This window comes from Cebus imitator, unplaced genomic scaffold (assembly GCF_001604975.1).
Source record: "Cebus imitator isolate Cc_AM_T3 unplaced genomic scaffold, Cebus_imitator-1.0 Scaffold3, whole genome shotgun sequence".
Classification (NCBI taxonomy): Eukaryota; Metazoa; Chordata; class Mammalia; order Primates; family Cebidae; genus Cebus; species Cebus imitator.
In genome coordinates this window covers 9,507,381-9,517,046 of record NW_016107318.1, presented here as the reverse complement: position 1 = coordinate 9,517,046, position 9,666 = coordinate 9,507,381, and the positions used below count along the sequence as shown (strand labels likewise).

Genomic DNA, 9,666 nt, shown 5'->3' with positions numbered 1-9,666 from the left:
GGATGGTCTCGATCTCTTGACCTCGTGATCCACCCGCCTCGGCCTCCCAAAGTGCTGGGATTACAGGCTTGAGCCACCGCGCCCGGCTCTTTTCTCATTTTTATTAAGATGAAGCAATTAATGTTTCAGTTGCCTTTTTGCTTACAAACCCAGCGAAGGTCTTGTTGAATAGGGATTTTTACTGGTTCTTAAGGCTGTGGGAATTCTACATTCACCTGCTTTATTTTGCAATCTGTAAGGTTAGTTTGAGAGTTGTTTTATCATATCTAAATTATCTTCAGTACATTCAGCCAAAGGCTGAAGTTTGTATAATAGAGTGATCTGCCATCCAATTTTGTTTACATACCAAATCTACAATTTCTGGTTTTAGGCCATCTACAAAAATGTTGGAGAGGATAGTGGACATGTCAGCATTGGGGCCTAATGCTGAATATATTATCTAAAGGCACTGATTAGTCTATCTCTGAGTTCTAAGGTTTTACAATTTTGCTGTTTGCAAGAGTAAACCAATATGCAGTTTCAATTTGCTGGGCAAGACCTGAGGTATATTCTTTCAAATAGATTGTCCCAACTTATGTATCCTCACATATTCCATTTCATTAAGGTTTATTGCATTAATTTTTAAGTCCTTCTCAGAGTCCTGCAATTAGGCTTTTCCAAGCAAGTTTTGCATCTCCTGGCCCCACCAAAAATGCACTAATCGATATACCATCCATGTGAGAATATTTTATCATGCAATCATTCAGCTTCCATAACTCAAGGTTTAAGTGCTATTATTATTTTCTTTTTACATATGAGGAAATGAGACTTGGAAAAGTTATTTTAATTGCCCAAAGTCATAATTAGTAAGACATAAAACCAGATTTAAATCAATGGCTCCATGACTTCCAAATCTAAAAATTTAAGTATTTTGGACTTCTTCCATGAAGAGATATTGTCCCTTTACAGGCTTGAACCATAAACCTCTATGTTAACAGTCCAATGTGTTTCTCAGGAATGCTATAAGAACCTCATGTTGATGCATTTATTTTATTATTTTTCTACCTTTGAGAACTGTCACCATATTCTTCAGATAGCTTATTGTCATTTTATACTACACTCTAGATATTGAATCCTTTCCAGATAGTAATGCTACACTCTAGTTGCTGGGTCATTTCCAGATGTGAGTGTTCCAGGTCTCATTTGCTCCTCCCTTAAACAAGACACCATCCAGTTGCCCCATAGGAATGGGTCAGTAACTGGCTATATCTAGCAGAAGAGTTCCACTGTGCCAGTTTCTGATTTTATTTTGGAAAATATTTTTATATTGTGTACCACTTACTTGTAACCCAAAATAGAATCAAAGGCATGAAATCTAAGGAATTTATGTGGCAAGTAGTCACTGTTAAATGAAGGCTTATTTCCACCATTCATTTTTTTTTTCTGTGTCTATATAATACATAAAACTGAAAGATTTTTTTTTCTAACAAAAATGTTTCCTGTCAAATTCTTCCAGCACTATTTGGGAATGTCATTGAATAAACTAATAGTAGGCTTCCAAGCCAAGAGTAATTATGTTACATTGCTCTTTTTTGGCAGGGAGCTATTTTTTTCCTGTAAATGAGGCACTTTAATATAAGCACACTTTTGCACTGTAAAGTGGAAGAGGATTTGATATCGATGTCTTCCAGGTGAGATACAAAATTATATTTTCCCACTTCTAGATTAATGTAACAAAGTGATCAATCAATTAATTAATCAACTTGCTTTTTCTGATAATCACTGTAGCAGATAGCAATTAGAAATGGAAGCATATGCCCTTAAAAGTTGAGGCTGTTTATGATGGCTTAGGGTTACGTCACATTTTATATTCAGAACCACTTTAAAAACATTCATATCAGTGTTTGCTTTAAGCCAAATTTTGAAGAGTTATTTCTTTGATTGCCATTTTTAGAGGAGCAAGCTGGCTTAGGAAGGTTAAATAACTTACTCAAATATGGTTAGCACTGGTGGCAAAAGTGGAGCTAGCAATCTAGTCTGTAGCCCATCTATTTTAGCATAGGTCACTGTAACAGATGTGCTATCTTAATTTCTCATTTTCTCCAGAACGGAAATTTGAAAGCATCTTGCAAGTTTATGCAAATGAGTTTATATATTGTGAGGGTCAAGAAAAATCTATTTTATAAACATATCATTTTTATTTATATATATGTATACATATACTCATATATGATAACTATGAGGAAAAGGCTAAGAGTTTTATATACTTATTTCAAATACATAAATCATTTAAACATAGAGTTTTGTAGGAAGTCCATAAATTATCTTCAGTAAATGAGATTAATTATGGATAAAATGTATTGATAATTTATAGGGTAGTATGCAGTATGCCAAGAACTTAAATTATCTCATTTTAATCTCATTAAGCACCAGGAAACAAGTACTATTATTCTTATGGTAAAGTGAATAAACTGAGGAAGTATACAATTCTCTAAAGACTACAGAGAACAAGAGCCAGGGCACCATAAAATGTCTACCTATTGCTGTAAAGACCATGTAATTAAATCCTATATGACATTGCTTCCCACTGCAGTCTTTTTCTTTAAGTAAGTAACAGTTTGTGTTTATTTTAATTCCAATTTGTATCCCTTCTTTGATTTATTTTTTTAGTTATGGACCTGTGTACTTGTGTCCCTTTTTATTAATTAGCTAACATATAGTAGGCTGGGTGCAATGGTGCACACGTGTAGTCCCAGCTACATTTGAGGCTGAGGTGGGAGAATCACTTGAGCCCAGAAGTTGCAGTCCTGCCTGGGAAACATGGCAAGACCCTGTCTCTAAATAGTTAGATAGCAATATGGATAATAGACAGATAGATAGATAATAGATAGACATCATTTAGTGTCGTGATGACACTAAAGTGAACCATAGTTACTCTCTTCGTTGTAGAAGAATGTGTTCTCTAAATTCATGTACAAAAATAATTTTGATGCTTATATAGGCCTTTTCAGATGTGTAATATGGTGACTGATGTGATAATTGACAAAATATGGGCTAGGAAACTCCACAATCATGAGAGTATATATACCTTTACAACAGTGGAATAGATCCCCAAATTTTCATTAATCAATGAACAAATATTTCAGGACACACTGGGTTCCATAAACTATGATATATGCTGATTATAAATTTATTTTTACACAGAAGATGCACATATCTATACATATAATAGCATTGTGACAGATGTAGCATACAGAATATCTAAACTAACGTCCAACTTAGATGAATGAATGCTTTGGCAGGCTAAAAATTTGGCACACCTGAGAGGAGATTTCCTTCCAATTGACATGATTCCAGTTATGCACAATGTTCTTCTAGATTAACACTCTGGTCAGGAGTCTGTTTCATGTACTTAAATCTCCTTTGATAGGAGGGATTTCGAAGATGTTCCTAAGATAGGATGTGTATCTGTTAAGGTAACACTAGCTGCTATAATGACAACAGCAATTTATATAATGACTTTACACAATAAACATTTACCTTTGAACACATAAAGTATAATTGGTATTTTCTGACTAGTGAATCATACTCAAATGAAATCCAAGCTCCTTCTGTCTTATGGCCAGGCTATTTCCCAAAAGCTCAACTCCTCTGAATCCAGCCTATAGATAGGGAAAGAGGAGAGGGGAAGACACCCATTTATAATCACTTCACCTGAGAAGTGACATATCCATATATATATATATATATATATATAATTGTGTTTTAGGTTTTGGGGTACATGTGAAGAACAGAAGAACATGCAGGATTGTTGCATAGGTACATACATGGCAATGTGGTTTGCTGCCTTCCTCCCCATCACCTATATCTGGCATTTCTCCCCATATTATCCCTCCCCAACTCCCCACCCACTGCTGTCCCTCCCCTAGATCCTCCCCACAGACCTCAGTGTGTGATGCTCCCCCCCCGTCCATGTGTTCTCATTGTTCAACACCTGCCTATGAGTGAGAACATGTGGGGTTTGATTTTCTGTTCTTGTGTCAGTTTGCTTAGAATGATGGTTTCCAGGTTCATCCATATCCCTACAAAGGACACGAACTCATCATTTTTCATTGCTGCATAGTATTCCGTGGTGTATGTGTACCACACTTTCCCTGTCCAGCCTATCATCAATGGGCATTTGGGTTGGTTCCAAGTCTTTGCTATTGTAAACAATGCCTCAATGAACATTCATGTGCATGTGTCCTTATAATAGAACAATTTATAATCCTTTGGATATATACCCAGTAATGGGATTGCTGGGTCAAATGGAATTTCTATTTCTAGGTCCTTGAGGAGTTGCCGCACTGCCTTCCACAATGGTTGAACTAATTTACACTCCTACCAACAGTGTAAAAATGTTCCTATTTCTCCACATCCTCTACAGCATCTGTTGTCACCAGATTTTTTAATGATTGCCATTCTAACTGGCATGAGATGGCATCTCAATGTAGTTTTGATTTGCTTTTCTCTCATGACCAGTGATGATGAACATTTCTTCATATGTTTGTTGGCCTCATATATGTCTCCTTTAGTTGTAAAGTGTCTGTTCATATCCTTTGCCCACTTTTGAATGGGCTTGTTTGTTTTATTCTGGTAAATCTGTTTTAGTTCTTTTTAGATTCTGGATATTAGCCGTTTGTCAGATGCGTAGATTGCAAAATTTTTTCCCATTCTTTTGGTTGCCGGTTCACTCTAATGATTGTTTCTTTTGCTGTACAGAAGCTCTGGAGTTTAATTAGGTCCCATTTGTCTATTTTGGCTTTTGTTGCCAATGCTTTTGGTGTTTTAGTCATGAAGTCCTTGCCTATGCCTATGCCCTGAATGGTTTTTCCTAGATTTTCTTCTAGGGTTTTTATGGCATTAGGTCTTATGTTTAAATCTTTAATCCATCTGGAGTTAATTTTAGTTTAAGGTGTCAGGAAGGGGTCCAGTTTCTGCTTTCTGCACATGGCTGGCCATTTTTCCCAACACCATTTATTAAACAGGGAATCCTTTCCCCATTGCTTGTTTTTGTGTGATTTGTCAAAGATCAGATGGCTGTAGAAGTATGGCATGGCCTCCGAGGCCTCTGTTCTGGTTCCTATGGTCTATATCTCTGTTTTGGTACCAGTACCATGCTGTTTTGGTTACTGTAGCCTTGTAGTATAGTTTGATGTCAGGTAGTGTGATGCCTCCAGCTTTGTTTTTTGCTTAGAATTGACTTGGCTATGCGGGCTCGCTATTAACATGCTTACTTCTAACTCAAACCATCTATTAATTGATTAGAGATTATCCCCAACTCATAAAACTTCTAAAAATATGTAACTCCATGTAAGTTGAGCTACTGTGTATATGAAGAAACCAAGGTGCCTCACAGATGCAAATGGGCTAGGAAATATAGAAGCTGGATGAGCATATTCTTCCCCGCAAGTTTATACTTCCTAGCAAGTCTACACTGTGAATATAGAGAATAACATTTAAAAATGGTCTCTGCCAAAGGATGCAGTGTTAATGTAGCTTGATTAGGCATTAACCAAATGAAGAACAGTGGGGCAGGTATTTCAGGGAGAAAGGACAGCATGTTCAAAGATTGTGAAAGTGTAATGGTGGATGTTATTATAAAAGTGAGACCCCAGAAGAGGCGGTCACTAATGTCAAATGTGATTCAATCAAGAAATACTAAGCACTATGCTATGTACTCAGCACGTTGTAAAAAATATGGAGTTCTACAAAATGTTGCCTCTGCCAGGGAGGTGCTTTCAATTTTGTGGGAGAAAGACACACAGCCAATCAACTTTTTTTAAAAAGTTTTTTTCTACTTCTTAATTCTGATACATAATGATTTACTAGACTCAGTGTTAATTTTAAAATTTTGAATTCTGGGAACATTCTGAGCTAGATTTTCTGGGAGTGTTCTGGAAAAATACTGAGCAATTTAATTGGTTCATTTATTCTATCATACAGAGTGCTTAAGTTACAATATTCTCTTATTGGAGCAAGATATAAGGTGGTAAAAAAGAAAATAGCTCAACTTTCATGAAACTTACATACTTGTAGAAGTTTCATGAGTTAGGGATAATTTCTAAATTGATTGATAGCTGGTTTGAGTTAGAAGTAAGCATATTGATAGCATAAACATAAATGGCATCTTATATAAGGCTCTTCACATGAGGTTTATTATTATTATTATTTTACAGGTTTCTAGAGGATTTTACAGTGTTATGAAAAATTACACATGAAATCAAGATTCATATATAAGGTTACTTTAAAAGACACATTATTTTTCTTCATATACTGAAATCTAAAATAAGTGTATAAAAATGAGATTAGAATGAATATTTTTAAGCGCTTTATTCTTAGGAGTAAGACTGAATTAAATATCAACTAGAAATTTAATTGAGAGAATTAATATGATATACTTGATTAGATCTGAATTTTCAGGTATGTATGGTTTAATATAACATTAAAGAGACTTTTCAGCCTACACCTGATTCCTTTTTTGTTGATTCCAGTAGCTGAAATCTGAATTAGAATTCTTCTTTCCATTTAAATGCAGATTCAGACTGTTCACCTGAGGGAGGGGGAAGTCATTTCTTTTGACTAAAATACTAATATATAGGGAAGTTTCATTTACATGAATATTCCTTCTTAGCACAGGAGGTCTTTTCTTGCAATATCCAGAATATTTATTGCAATAATTTTATAGCCTCTTTAAATTTATGTCATTGTTGTAGGCTACAATTTTATGTGCTAAATAATGGGGTAAATACAAATCAAATTTTCACTGGGGAATGGAAAAGCAAGAGGGAATTTAAAAATGGAAGTGGTGAATTAAACAGCACTGAGTGACCAAATCAAAATTGAAATGGGGGATGCTGAAAAGCTAGGTGCGTTAATATACTGACAGAGATACAATGTGTAGAGCCATTTTATGCCTTTTTCTTTAATCTTTTTTTAATCCTTTAAAAATTGAATCCTGTGTTTCAAAATATAAAGCCTTGGGTTATATATGCCAACTCATCTAACACATATCTGAAATGCTGCTACACTTATCTCCAATGTAGAGATTTATTACACCAAGGAAATAAAAAAGTAGAGATAAATCATTGTGATAGTATTAGCATCTTATTAAATAATTTCTTGTTGTATTGAATAAAAGCTAAACAGTTCCATTTTACTGAGAACATATGACAATTTTAGCCAGTCCAAATGCTATTGGAATCTAACTCCAAATATGTATATTTAAAATAAAAAAAATTTTCTTAGATAATACTTATGTGTGAACAAAATGTAAAGTGGAAAACATTTATCTCAGATATTTCATAGAAAGGTTTACATTATTTTTAAAATGTATCCTCTCCCTCAAAATAAATTCTAGCTGAAATAATATCATTTATGGCAAGTTAAACAGTTTGCCATTACCACAGTTTAAATATTTATATTTATTTATTAAACCAAAAATCGAGGAATATATCTTATGTGTTAGGCACTGGAGATACAGGGGTTATCAGTCGCTGAATTATGTAGTCTAGAACATCATAAAGATAAAAACATTTAGTACAGTTATTTTATGAGCTTTCATTTAAAATATGTAAATCTGAAACCCTATAACCTTAGTTACCCTGATGCCATCCTTATGTTTTGTGTGTGTGTGTGTGTGTGTGTGTGTGTGTGTGTGTGCGTGTGATATTTCATAGGTAGCTGCTTCTAAGTTTCCCTAGGGACTCAATGTCTTTTGGTAGTACTCCACATCATCTGAACTATGTATGTTTGTCACGCTATACCATCCCCCAGTGATACTATCTAGGTATAGCCCTTCATCTATCATCTCTATCAGGAATAATTAAACTTCATGTGTGCAAGAACCATCTGGGTGTTTGTGATAAAGTTAGATTTGGTACTTTTAGTTGGGGTCCAGGAATTGTATCATGAACCCTTGGTGATTTTGATGCATGTCTTCAGCAATAACAGTTTGAGAAACATCTATCTATGAACAAGCAATACTCCCAATCTATTGCTAAAGTCAAGATGTCTCTTCTGGGCATATAACAAACACCTTGCTAAAAATTTGCTCTTGGATGTTGCTTATGTTCCTCATACTCTCTAAGCCTCTCCCCATCACATGCCACTGTCTCCAGCATATATTTCATACTACAGTTGATCCTTAAACACCATGAATTTCAAATGTGCAGGTCCACTTACATGTGGCTTTTTTTCAATAAAAATTTTTACTAAGTATGTCTCCCTCTTCTGCCTCCCCTTCCATTGCCATCACTACTTCTGCCTCTGCCACCCCTTTGACAGCAAGATCAGCACTTCCTCTTCTTTCTCTTCCTCAGTCTACTCAACATGAAGAAAAGGATGAAGACCTTTCTGAAGATCCACATACACTTAATGAAGAGTAGATATATTTTCTCATTCTTATGATTTTCTTCACAACATTTTCTTTTTCTTACTTTAAGAATACAGTATAATACACATATACACAAAATGTGTTCATTACTGTTCATTTTTACCATAAAGCTTTTGATCAACAATAGGTTATTCATGGTTAAGTTTTTAGGGGGTCAAAAGTCAAACATGAATTTTCAACTGTAGGAGGAGGTTTGCACCCCTAACCTTTGTGATATTGAATAATCAACTGCATATTGCCTGGCTAAGAGAATTTCAAACTTGCCTATTCTATATAAGAGGTTAGAAATTCAGGTGTTATCTTTGACTCTTCCCTCTGCTTCATTACTCCCATCTGATCAATTATAAAGTCCTATTGATACTAAATCTTAAATAGATCCTGAATTTGCACAATTCTGTCTTTTTTGACTGCTGCCACCTCTCCTGTTTACACAATCACCATTTCTCAAGTATATTTTCCTTATTGACTCCAAAACTTTTTCTGACCCTCTCAAATTAAACCTATACTCCCAACTGTAACCCAAGTAATAATACTAGCAACAAATCAGAAAAAATATTATATGCAGAGAAATTAAAATGTCCTCACCATAGTTATGATTCCACATATGGCTGAGCCCCAGCATAACTCCAATATCCTGTTTTGTTCCTCTCCTTATACACATAGTGCACATAGTGTAGTCCTCCAAATGCAGTCTACCCTTTTTTACCTCCTGGTCTGCCTTAGTTCATTTAGACTGCTTTAATAACATACTAAGAAGTTATAAATTGCCAAAATCTATTTCACACAGTTCTGGAGGTTGTAAAGTTCAAGATCAAGGCACTGGCAGATATGTTTCTGATGAGGGCCCACTTTCTGTATCAGAAATTGCACTTTCTTTTTGTATGTTCACATGGTGGAAGTGGTGAGGAATCTCTTTGGGGATTCCTTTATAAAGACACTAATCTCATTCACAAGGGTGGAGCCCTCATGACATAACCACTTCCTAAAGGCCCTACCTCATTGAGGTTAGGATTTCAATATATGAATTTGGAGTTTGGGGGGACAAACACGAAGATCATGACATGATGTTATATTTGCATGTACTGTTCCCTGTACCTACATTCCCCACTTATCACTTGGCTAACCTCCTCTTCAATTAGAACATTATGTCTTTGGTGAAGGATCCCTTATATAAGGAGTTTAGATTGGATCCCTTTCTTACATGTGCTAAGATTGCCTGAATTAGCATGTTTATATATTTCCTACATAATATT

The 9,666-nt window shown here is 35.1% G+C and overlaps 1 long non-coding RNA gene across 1 annotated transcript in view; it reads left to right on the top strand.

Moving 5' to 3' along the window:
* LOC108306740 overlaps positions 1–8,640 on the top strand; it is a 223,006-nt gene extending 214,366 nt beyond the window's left edge. Inside the window, exons 2-4 of the long non-coding RNA XR_001826260.2 lie at positions 1,579–1,670; positions 3,749–3,798; positions 8,340–8,640. This is a non-coding gene — a long non-coding RNA (uncharacterized LOC108306740). The remainder of the gene's footprint in view (positions 1–1,578; positions 1,671–3,748; positions 3,799–8,339) is intronic.
* Positions 8,641–9,666: the final 1,026 nt, after the last annotated feature.